Source organism: Panthera uncia (genome assembly GCF_023721935.1).
Source record: "Panthera uncia isolate 11264 chromosome C1 unlocalized genomic scaffold, Puncia_PCG_1.0 HiC_scaffold_4, whole genome shotgun sequence".
In the NCBI taxonomy this organism is placed as follows: Eukaryota; Metazoa; Chordata; class Mammalia; order Carnivora; family Felidae; genus Panthera; species Panthera uncia.
The window spans coordinates 22,190,850-22,203,545 of NW_026057585.1; the positions used below are offsets into that span (position 1 = coordinate 22,190,850).

The 12,696-nt window shown below is 36.1% G+C and overlaps 1 long non-coding RNA gene across 1 annotated transcript; it reads left to right on the forward strand.

The window, feature by feature from the left end:
- The first annotated feature begins 767 nt into the window (after positions 1-767).
- LOC125913545 (uncharacterized) lies at positions 768-7,921 on the forward strand. The gene is made up of 4 exons (XR_007455047.1): positions 768-1,038; positions 4,593-4,812; positions 7,477-7,540; positions 7,642-7,921. It is a non-coding gene; the product is annotated as an uncharacterized LOC125913545 (long non-coding RNA).
- Positions 7,922-12,696: the final 4,775 nt, after the last annotated feature.

Here is a 12,696-nt window from a genome sequence, read left to right on the forward strand (position 1 = left end):
TTAAATTGTAACATGTAAAATGTTCACATGACAGACAACTTATTGGGGTAAATTAAGAATGTGTGATTCGTTTCTCTGAGAATTCATCTGATTTTTAGAACTACTACAGATGACACTTGGAAAAGTATTGCTACTTTTCATATTCCCTACATTTCAGATGTCCTGACCTTCACAGTTGAAGTGAAAAATCAGGCTTCCCAACAAAGACTAGTTTGCAATCCTGGAAGAACATTGTTTTAAAAACCACTTAATGTAGTTACTTTTCCGAGAATTCTTAATTTGTTGTCGTTGTTGTTCTAAGTCTGTGAAGTCATCACGGAGCAGAACTCTCAAATGCAAAGCTTTTTAAACATAATGCTTTATTGGCTACAGAAGACCTAAGATACACTAATTTTCTAGCTATTAGGAAAACAAATCTCAATCTCTCTTTCTCCATCCCCCTTCTCTCTCATACACAGCCTTCCTACAGATTCTTCTTCAGTGCTATGCTTCTGTATTTTGTCCCTTGAATGAGATGAGTACCGTACCCTTTGTTTTGCTCAGAAAGGAGGAACCATGTATTTGGTCAGCACTCAACAAATAATAAGTCATGATGACAAGTACTGAATCCAATTTGAAACTGTAGGGGGATATTTAAGTGGCCCCAAATGTCTGCGTTCTAGGAGTTAATTCCATTTGTGGGAGAGCTGCAATTCCAGATTTTTATGTTCACAAAATAATTCAAATTATTGTCTTCTATTTTTAACTTCTGGATGGGCCGAAGAGATTTTCACACGGAAGATTACAGCCATGGCTTTCACCAAGCTGAAAAACAAGCTTTAATGTGATGATCCACACAAGACCAAACCTGATGAGAAAATGTAGGGTGTTGCTATGGCAATTCCATTCGTTGGAACTTTTCTCTGTTGGCTTCACTCTGTCATTACATTCTAAAAAGAATCGTATGAAAAGGTGTGGTGGCTGTGAAGACAAACGTGAAGCCGAGAAGATGGAGCTTTCTCATCTGTCCTTCCCCAAAAGAGAGAATACCGTCACATTGTAATGCCACCCTAATGTAGTCAGAGGGCTGGCTTAGGAGGTGTCATTCTGAGATTTCACTGAAACCCTGGGGTGTATTTCTTTTTCGCTTAGGTGTCACATTGGCAAGGCCAAGGTTATGAGCAAAATTACAAGGTGAAGGATGCTCAGATTAAACTGAAAGAGGAAAGAGAAGCCTTGGCTTCTGAAAGAATGAAGATCTGTTTTGTTGTTAGGTCGTGGTGGTTGTATTGTTTCTTTATTATTATTATTTTTAGTTTTTAGCAGAGGTTTGATATGTTAAAATGTCATTTAAATCCAAGCATCGACAGTGAATGAATCCGTGCGATATCTCTGATGGAGAGGGAGATTTATTAATTCACCTGATGTCATTTCTTTCCAGATAGACCTTCTTTTCAGGGGTTATAATCAATCCAACTGTTTACAACAACAACCTCAGAATCTCATTACAGGCATTGTCTCCAGCACGTTTTTTCTGATTAATTATCACTTAAACTCTTCACAAACAACCCTCTGAGGTAGATTTATTATCAACTCCATTTTGCACATGAAGAAAAGGAGATTTAGAGCGAAAATGTAATGGCTTAGGTCAACCATCTAGAAAAAAGGACATCAAGAATTTGAATGCAGAACCAAGATCCTATGTGGTATTAAACTGAACGAACTGTGCCACAATCTGATGGGGGAGGGGATTCCTAGGCAACTTACTAATGAGTAGGAAAAACTGAATTTTTACATTACTGTGAAAACATCCTTTTCCAAGGTAGAAAATACAACCAATCAAGTAAGGCTAAGGAGGTGATGTGTCATGTGATGTATCTTGTGCCTTAAAAATTCACTTTGCAGTTTTAATTCAACAGTAATAATTTATGGAGATTTTACCATATGCCGTTAGCACCAAAAGACTTCTAAGACACCAGTTCCTGCCTCTGAAGAATTTATCAGTTACTGGGAGAACACAGTCAACAAATAAAGTAGGGGTTTAGAAGTGAACCAATTAGAAGTGAACGTAGTGTATTTACCTGTAAGACAGAGGATATGAATTAGTGGCACGATGGCTGGTAAGACCCTCAGACATGTTTAATTTGACCCACCCAATGTGGTTTTGAACATTTTATTCAATGACCACATTTAAAAATTGAGAGATTTCACACAAAATTTGAATTTTCTCTTTAAAAAATCCAAATATCTGTGAACACAGAATTCATATTCCTAGTTGGCAATAATTGGCTGGAGCTCATAGAAAGTGTCTGCTTTAAGAGTGGTCTGCAGTCTCTAGTTTTTAATATTCCCCACCCCTACTCTCTCCCTGACACTGAAGTTCAGTGACAACTGTCATTCATCATAAAGCTTGTACCTTGTCTTTCTTATGTCTGTTTATATATGCTGCTTACCTGGCCTGTATAAACTTTTGAGGTGGTGACTTTTGCTGTAAGGACACCAAAAGGTATTTGAAATACATATGAGTAATAGTTAATAACAAAAAGAACACCATTCAGGTGGTCTTTTTTATGTGCTTTTGTGATATTCTATGGATGTACTTGAATAGCTAGAGATGAGAACTGGGATATGAATTGAAGTTGCCACTACTACTGAGTTTTTTCAGAGGTATGATTTATTGCAAAACTATTTTCATGTATCTAATCTGGAGAGGATGTAGGTCATTAAGGTGCCCAGGTATGGGGGTGCCTGGGTGGCTGAGTTGGTTGAGCATCCAACTGTTGATTTGGGCTCAGGTCACTGTCATGCGGTTTGGGGGTTCGAGCCCTGTGAGCTCTGTGCTCACAGTTCGGAGCCTGTTTGAGATTCTCTCTCTCCCTCTCTCTCTCTGCCCCTCCCTTGCTCATTCTCTCTCTCTCTCTCTCTCTCTCTCTCTCTCTCTCTCTCTTTCTCTCTCTCTCAAAATAAAATAAATAAAACTTAAAAAAAAAAGATGCCCAGGTGTGGGTGTGATGTATAAACATTTCAGATAAGCAGGCACAATTTATGTGCAAAGAAGATTCCAGTTGGAGAGTCAGATTAAGTAGATGAAAGATGGAATAGAGAGCTAGAATGAGTAAATGAGAGAGAGAGAGAGAGAGAGAGGTATGGATGGGGGGAGAGATTTTAAAAGTTGTGAGATTATAGCTCCTCAAGTCCTTAAGCATTACCTAAAGCCTTGGCCCTTTCCACCATTCATCCAGTAGCTTCTGATAAAATGGACTATGAGGTTTTTTTTTTTCTCTTGCTTTTATCTCTGCTTGGAATGACTTCTTTCTCTGCAAATCTTTAATCCATCTGATATTCTCTTACTCTTACATTTTAACACCTGGTTCAAGAGGCTCATATTCTACTAAGCATTTTTGTTGCCCTTTAGAGAAAAATAATTTATTCCTTTACACTACAAATACCTTGTATATGCTTCATTTATTAGACTTAACTACATCCCATTGAAATTATGTATTTATATGCCTGTCGTCCCTAGCAGACTTTGAATTTTTGGGAAGGTGCCATGTTTTACTTATCTTTGTATCTCTATCTCCCAGCATGGTATAATAAATATTTGTTGAATAAGTAAATAAATACATTCTCAAAAGGGAGCCAGATTAAAGTATTTCACTACAATTTTCTTGACCTACTGACTAATCACATAATCTTAAGAAGCCAACATTTCACTCAAAATGACTACTTTACATATGTAATTATTAATCCAATTGATAAAAATTGTGATAACATTCTGAAGTCATGTGTATGTGGTTTGTGTATACACCCATATCTATATATATGTATCTATAATTAGTTGAATGTGTTCTTCATCAGGGGTACTAAAGTAGACACTCTGGAGAGCATCTGAGTGAAATTTATTTACATAGCTAAATAAGCATTTAATTTCATTATAAAATTTACCAAATACACCTCCTCTATCCAGTCACCCACCAAAGTTACCATGTTCTTTTGAAAGATATCATCATTAAAATATTAACTAAAAAAAGGAAAAACAATTGTTAAGTCCTATCTATAGCACTTGGCATATATATTTTTTGACTTTATTGAAATACAATAAAAAAAATGCACATAAGTTTACAGCTCAACTGAACACACTAGTTGTATAAGTAGCTCCCCGGTCAAAAATACATTACCACCAGCTCTCCAAAGCCCCTTATTTCTTCTTTTGTCCATAGATCGCTTGTGAAATTAACCACATTCCAGACTTCTCAAAGCATAGATAAGCTTTTGCCTGTATTTTTAAAGTTTTTTTTTTAATGTTTATTTTATTTTTGAGAGAGAGAGACAGAGCACAAGTGGGGGAGTGGCAGAGAGGGAAGTAGACACAGAATCTAAAGCAGGCTCTAGGCTCTGAGCTGTCAGCACAGAACTCAGTGCGGGGCTGAACCCACAAGCCATGAGATCACGACCTGAGCTGAAGTCGGACGCTTAACTGATTAAGCCACCCAGGTGCCCCAGCTTTTGTCTGTTTTTAATAATTGGAATGTTTGCTACATTTAAAACTTACTGCTTACACAATGCATGCATTATGACTACATAAAAAAAAGCATCTATTCTTAATTCTGCAGAGTTACAAAGGTGGAGAAGACATAATCTTGAGATTCCAGAAGCTTATCTCGTGGAGGAGGTAACACATAACCAAATACCTATGGACACAGTAGATGGTAAATGAGCTCTGAGTGACAGCATAGTCTTAAAAAAGGAATCTCTCATCTGGCTTCATACAAAGTGTGGAATCACTACTGAGGTTCTGAAAAACGCATGATTTTAACAATACATTTCTTTCAGGTTGGTGGAAAGAAAGCTATTTACATCTCCATTATTGTGATAAGTTTATCTCATGGATAGATGTAGATCTCTGTAATCTTCTCTCTGATAGAAGCCTCTTAGATCATATTAAAGACGGGTTCAAGGAGAAAAGCTGGCAATGGGCAGGATGGCAAAACACCCTCGGGTTCTTCTTTGGAGGAACTACCATGGTAATTGGTGACCAGAAAAATGCATCATGGCTGAGTTTTAAAACTACCCTTTCATATGGATGAGAAGTTATACAATGCTAGAAGAATGCTGCTAGGGAGTAATTTTCTGTGGGATTGCCTGGTGTTGAGCTTGCACGTAAAAAGTCTTCTAGGTTACAGAGATAATAAGCAAGGTGGGTCGATAGTCTCTGAGAGGCAGAATAGCCATTGGGGACTAGGAGTGTAAACTCATGAATATGATACCCTATTTTTCAGAAATGCCTTCTTTATGCTTTGATGAAAAAGTAATGCCTTTTGTCAAATCCTCTTTCTTGGAAACAGAGGGGTCCCCACTCTATTAAACAGTTGTCTGCCTTAGAATCAGTTTAATCTCCTAAATTAAAGGATCTCATCACCCAGAGCCTTACACAGTACTTTGGGCTGGGTCTCATTAGGCAATGCTTTCCTTTACGGGTTACTTGCTTCAATAGTTTGCCATTCCTGTCTTTACTCTGGTATCAGCTCAGGAAGCCATTTGTTTATCTTTCCTCTCACTGTAACCAAAACAATTCCCTTAACAAAAATTCTCTTCTCAAGAAACTCTAACTAGTATTGGAGAAAAACTGCTCTCTCACATAAAGTAGAATGTTCAGAGGCCATACTATTATTGCATAATGTTCCAAGAACAGTAGAATTTGGCCATAACTGTGCATTTATTTTGGTTTCAAAAAATCAACAGGCTGAATCCCGTCAAAACTCCAAAGGACTCAGGTTCCCAGAGTCATGGTAGAGAAGAAGTCTGGTCAGGATGGGAACAGGGCCTTAGGATGAGCGTCCCCAGGGCATAATAAGAAAAGAACCATATGCAGTTGAGCTCAAGCACTCAAGTAACATAATATGACGACATTAACTTAATGGCACAAAGTGAACAAACCTCTTCTCCCTTGAGTCTTGGAAATGGATGTTCCCTCAGCATATAAGAGAAAGTGCTTCCTCTGTGCCTTTTTGGATAGTCTGTCCCAGGACTGCCTTAGGGAGGATTGCTTTCTCTAAGCCCCAAATCATATAAACACTAGTTCTTAGGTTCATTTGAAGGATGTGTTAAAAATAAAGTTACTTTGTGGTATAGTCTCAATTATGGAAAAACAAAAACTATATATTTATATAGTTTTAGAGAAAGGAACACACACACACACACACACACACACACTAAAGAAAGAAAGAAAATACACCCAGGGATTCTTCTTTCTTGTTTGAGTGTATCAACATGAATTTTATTCTTTTTTTTAAATGTTTATTTATTTTTGAGAGAGATGAGTGCAAGGCCAAGGGCAGGTGCAGAGAGAGAGGGGGACAGAGGATCCGAAGTGGGCTCTGCACTGACAGCAGAGAGCCTGATGCAGGGACTGCACTCATGAACCACGAGATCATGACCTGAGACAAAGTTGGAAGCTTAACAATTGAGCACCCAGGTGTCCCAACATGAAGTTTTTTCTTAAATCCATCTATAATTTTCTAATTTTATACATCAATATTACTTCTACAAACTGAAGTGAAACCAAAACTGTTATTAAAAAAATATGAACCAATGAGTTATTAGAGATTTTAATTTGAACTCTGGGGAATGATCAGTAGTTGTGGACCTGTCTAGGCTCACAGCAACATTATTAAAATAGGTCAAGATTGGGGTGTTCCAGAAAGGCAGGGAGAGGTGAGAGAATCCTTGCTCTGTACACTTCCTCTGCTGTACGAAATGTAGCAACTGAGTTAACTTAAATCTAGATATTGACTCATGTGTTTCTTATTTGTCTTTCATCTCCTTGAGATAAACTTGTAGCCCTAGTAAAGATCTAGTACTAATCAATGCATATTCATTAATAAACGATTGAAGGAATGGATGAATTGAAAGCATAAATGAATGGCTGAATTTCCCAACAACCCCTGGTGAGGTTTTCTAAATGTTCTACACTCTGTCCTCCAACAACTGCAGATTCTAAATTCACAATTTGATTTAGAAAAATGCAGAGATGGTGTTTCTTGTTATCTTTGATTTCTTTAATTCCTTCTCAGAAGTACATATTATCTGTTCTTAGTTTCTATTACATCTACCTAAAACAGAAGTTTCTGGTAAAGTATACAGTAACTTTCACTGTAGGAAAATGTGCACTATTTGAGAGTATAGATTAGATGACAGCAATTACACTTGGGAAAATTTATTTATAAAATCAAATCAGTCTGTCTTATGAATCAAAATAGTCATGGTCAGTGCAGATGGAAAAAGAAATTGTATCATATATCTTGGACCAAGAGCCAACGATGTAATGATATAAAAATTAGTCAGATTTTTAATAAGATACTGTATTAGTGTTTTACATATACAATTAAATTATGAGATCTTCAAGGAGTAGGTGAATTACTAAAAATAATATAAAAATCTACATAATATTAGGTAATTGAGATAGAATAATACAGAGTCATTCACTTTCTTTTTCAGAGTTGTTCACTTTTCAAAATTTATTTATCCATTATCCAACTGTAGTAGAAGAAAGCATCATCAGGTATGTATTAGTATTTCAGGAATAAAACAACACCAGGAAGAAGTAATTTGAGCAGCAGAACAATATTTTATGAGGATGTCTCCTTGTCTCCTTTTTTTCAGAAAGTGTTCCTGGTACTGATCTGATTTTCCAAGGAATCTATGACTCAAAACTAGATCAGGATGCCTGCTTTCAAGTTCATCAGATTTCTGGTTGCTCAGTCATCAAGGTCCTGTTAAGGTGTCAGGGACGTCACTTACCACTTATGAATGCAAACCAACCGATTGTGTTCCTTATCTGCTGAGTAGTACTTACAAGAGGGGTAGATTTTGAGACTGATTTTCCTGAGAAAGTTGATATTTTCAAAGAAATTGAATAAATTCCATTCATCTACAGTGAAAAGTTGGTTTCTACTCATTACTAAAATTCCCGTGGAAAACAAAAGGAGGAATGGATGGTGAAGTCACAGGTACCTTTTACTTTCTCTTAATTGTACATTTGCCCTACAAAGACCTTTATTAGTAATCTGTTCTTCAGGATTTATCACAAAATCTCCTGCTTCTGTATGTAGGGGATTTTCTCAATTCCTGGACTATTTATGTGATAAATGAGCATGAACCTCTCCGTGACATGTCTATTATCGAATTGAACTGTTATTTAAATCTTGCATTGCCATTTAATTTCTCATTTATGTATGTTTTATCTCTGCAACTGAATTGTAAGGTTTGGGAAGGTCATAGAACATATATCCTATTTTCTATTCTGCCCACGTGTCTTTCATAGTCTTTGGTAGGTACTCAATAAATATTGATGGATAGGATAAGATTCAGCTGAAAATACCAAACCTGGGCCTTGCCTGTCAGCTCTCGGTTCAGTTCTATGACTTGCAAATTTAATTTTGAGTGAGTACAAAGTACTCACTTACTCTGCAAAATAAAAAACTGTGCATATTTGAAAAGAATCTATCTTCTGCTGGTGACATCAAAATTCTAGATTTTCTTTCTCTCTGAAAGGCCCAAATAATTTGCACATTTCTACTACATTAATTTAAAAGAACTGTAATTTTAAAGCAACATTTCAAATACACATACCCTGCAAATATGTTTTATAATAGGACATCTCTGCTTAGTTAGGATGGGTTTTACACTACAGGGAATTAGTGAATTTTACATGAGAATTATGAACCCATCAGTGTTAAGTACCAACAGCCTCCTAATTTGAATTAATATTCAATAAAAATTACATCCAGAAGACAGATGAAATTTTTTAATTAGTCTGTTTGCATTATATGGGTAAAAGCTAAAGGTAAAACCAAATAGTATTAGGGCAGGGCTGAGTCTTTTCCGTTTACCGAAGAAAAAATAGTCTGTTTCAAATAAATAGTCAATTTGCTAAATGCTTACTTTATGTCCAACTGGCAAATTACCTTAACAATTAGGTATTTTCTTACTAATGTAGAGGAGCATTCAGGCAAGAAGTTTCAAGTACAACATACCAATATGGCATTGTGCCATAGTTCTGTAAGGCAGCTGCCATACTGTATCAGGTGAGGCATTTAATCCCAGCAGACAGGAAAAAAATATACTGTGTCCAATCAAAGAGTGATAAATTTGTTCTTACAGTATCACTTTAACATTTTCAAGCCAAATAATATTATGCAATCAAAGATACCAAATTGGCGTAAACCATTCATTTACAGGAACTGAAATAGGAAACTAGAATTAGAGACTTGAAAAACAGAAACTTTATACTTAACAGCCTTAAATATGCCTTTTCCTTCTCTTTCTCTGCAACAAAAAAGCTTTACAACAGCATCCTACCTTAGTGGTATCAAAACAGAGGGCAAGGGGATGGGCAAGGGGGTGCTAATAGTTGCTTAAGCAATAAAAAAATTCACGATACTGTATTGTGGTTTAAAAAAATGACTGTCCATATTTATGCTGATGAAATGCTGAAAGGCCTAACTTTTGGATGTTTTTTAGACTATGCAGTTTTTCCATATTTTTAAATAAAAAATACGGGGAATCAGCAAAATTATGGAGTGTATTACAGTGCCCATTACGTACTTCCAGGATTTGATTTAGAGAAAAATTAAAGCCAAGTGGTTTTGATAAAACAGAAATTTAACTCAGAATGAATGGCCATTTTATGCTTTTTTTTTAATGATGAGCTTTTGAAAAGCTCTGTTTTAAAAGAGATATATTTTCTATTTAAATGTGCAAAAAAGATACTAGGAAAATGGCAAAGCTTTGGAAATAAGACAACAGAATCCCCATATGTTGCCTTTGTTTTGTCATTTTGTTTGTAAGCCACTATTCATTTAGATTTAAAGGCTGAAATACTGCCCAATAATCTTTCAGCTTCAGATTCCTCCTCCTAATTGCTATACATATACTGACATCTACCTTTTACTGTAATTTAGCTATTTTCTTTTGTTCTTTGCTATCTTAAAAAAAGAAAAATTATCTTAAAATTATTTTTCTTTCTGTAGGCATAAAAAGTTTTCAGTTCCTGTACTATTCTGGAAAAAAAATGAATCAAAATGATAGCCTAGATTAGAAATAATTATTTAAATTGCCTCAGTTTCAGGAAATTGAAAAAGACAAAGCATATTTTCATTTAATACTATCTCATTTTAAACAAGCTCCTTTAGGAATCTTGGCTACAACCTGCCTGACCAATGTCCACTAGATGACACTGTTGTATAAGCACAATGAGAGGCCATAGCTTCGACAATAACTAATTTATCATATATATATATATATATATATACACACACACACACACATATATATATATTTAGATATTGTCAGTGTCTCTTTTTCAAGATGAAGCTGGCTTAGCATTTTTAATTGGATGTGGCTGATAATTACAACTTCATATAATTTAAAGTAAAGCTACCTTCAAAGGTTAAAACGTAGGGAAAAAAGAAACATCTATTTCATAGCATGCATTTTTGCAATAAAATCTTTCAAAACCTGTATATTTCACAGTTAAAATAGACTATATTATGAATTGTAAATTGTGCCATTTTAAATCGAGTGACAATGATCGGACTGACAACGTTGGTTTTCAAGTAGTGTTTTGTCAGTAATCTCTCTTTCTCTCTCTCCCTTCCTTCGTGTCTTTTCAATTCTCTTTTTCTTCCCTTCTTGATTCTGGACTGGGAGCCATTCCAGTGCGGTGCCTAAGTCAGGGGAAGAATCAATAGTCTTAAGCTAACAGCCACTATGCCACATTGTTGCCAAGCCAGGAAACTTCAGCCTCAGGAAAAAAACCAAAAAAAAAAAAAACAAAAAAACCCCACAATCTTGATGCACTTGTGTAGACAGAGCCATTGAAGGAAACTGACTGCCTGGAATTGTACACGTATTTCAGGACATAGAAGTTTTCCTGTAAAAACCACTCTTTGAAGATAAAATGTAGATGATCGAGATTTTCCCTGATATTAGGATTCCTTTGTAATAACTTATTCTTATAGTGATGCTCAAAATCAGTGTGACATTAAGTTTATTTTCTGTGGCTTTAATTTAATAAGAATGTTGAAGTAGAAAGCATCCATGCTCTCTACTCTACATCACATATACTAATCTCATGCTCTTTACCTGAAAATCTCAGAGGAGGGGCCAGGCCTAAAAGGAAATTACTCCAAGTGTGAGTGGTGATAGAAGTGTTTTATGGTATGTCTCAGAGGGAAGCAACAGACATGTCACGTTGTTTGTTTGGTTTTTTTTTTCCCTTGTTTTAAGCCAGGAATGCTGGAGCTAGGAAAGCAGAGTGAGAGCTGCCCTGCCCTTCTATGAAAAGGCCACAACCCGCTGTAGTACCTGCACTCAGCAAAACAGGCTACATACCTTGAGTTCTGAGTTTTCACTAGACTATGTTTTGCCAACATGATCTGTGAACAAAAATACCAGAGTACGCCATTACATCTCTGACAAGGTATAGAAAAGGGACCCGCACACTAAAATTTGTTTGCAAACACACGGCCATCATGCTTAAACACCTGAACATCCTCTCAATGTGTGGACAGTGGGAATTTCGATCAGGTGAACCTCACACATACTTCATTTCCTTTTCTTCCTCTTTTTTCACTTCTCCGATTCACTTCTCTTCTATGATTTCTTTCTTGCTTTTTTTCTCCTTCTGCTTACTCCAAAAGGAAAACTGTTCCCTCTAACCTTAACTGAAAACTATAATATTACAGATAGAGGGACTTTTATAAAACCAGCTCTTCCACCATAGGCACATTATATAATCACAGCCAGCCTCAGATTTGCCCCCACAAAATTCTGCATAGGTTATTGAGAAGACCAAATGAGATTATAATATTTGCGAACTACATGGCAAATTTTGACAGAGAGGAGGTGTGCTGACCTATAGAAAGCTTCCTTAAAAAACAAAGTGCTTTCGGGGGAAGTGGATGTTAAGGAAAGAATCCAATTCAGTGGTAGACTATAAAGTCATGTTGCTTCAAGTCTAGATAGAAAGCAAGGATGTAGAGACAGGTGTGGAAGAAACTAGAAAGTATCATCAAGCTGGGGAGAAGAGGATCTGGAAATGGTGTTACAGGAAAACAGAACAAAGAAGGGGTAATACTATGACAAAAGGCATTACCATTTTTTGAGTACATGTTGGATACTAAGGCACATTTCTCATTTAATTCTCACAAAACTCTTATCAAGAGTTTTTATTAGCACCTAGTTTTTTCTAGTGGTGGCAACAGAGGCTCATAGACTTCAAGTGTCAAGTCTAAGGTACTCTTGGCTCCTAAATGGTAAAGCCTGTGAAATTTCCAAAGTACCTTACACTGCCATCAGACCACCCCACTCTACCAACACTTTACAGAGAGAGCAGACGGGACTCCAATTTCCACCTTCCTGCAATCCCATACTGATAAATGTGGCATTCGGAAATTTTATATGAACATTCATAATGCATTTTCCTCCAGGAATAAGGCTTGTGATGCTGGGTAGTTATTCAACCTTTTAAATCAAAAGCTTATTTATTTTCAAATGTAGCTGATCTACATGTTCAGAACCTGTATTCTGTAGTAGCACAAGGCAGTCTATAGAAAATTATCCTTTATTAATTAAAATGAGAAATTTAAAAGTATATGACTCTTTAATACTTTTACTACTTTCTACCACTTTAACCACAATGGAGAGAATTCATGT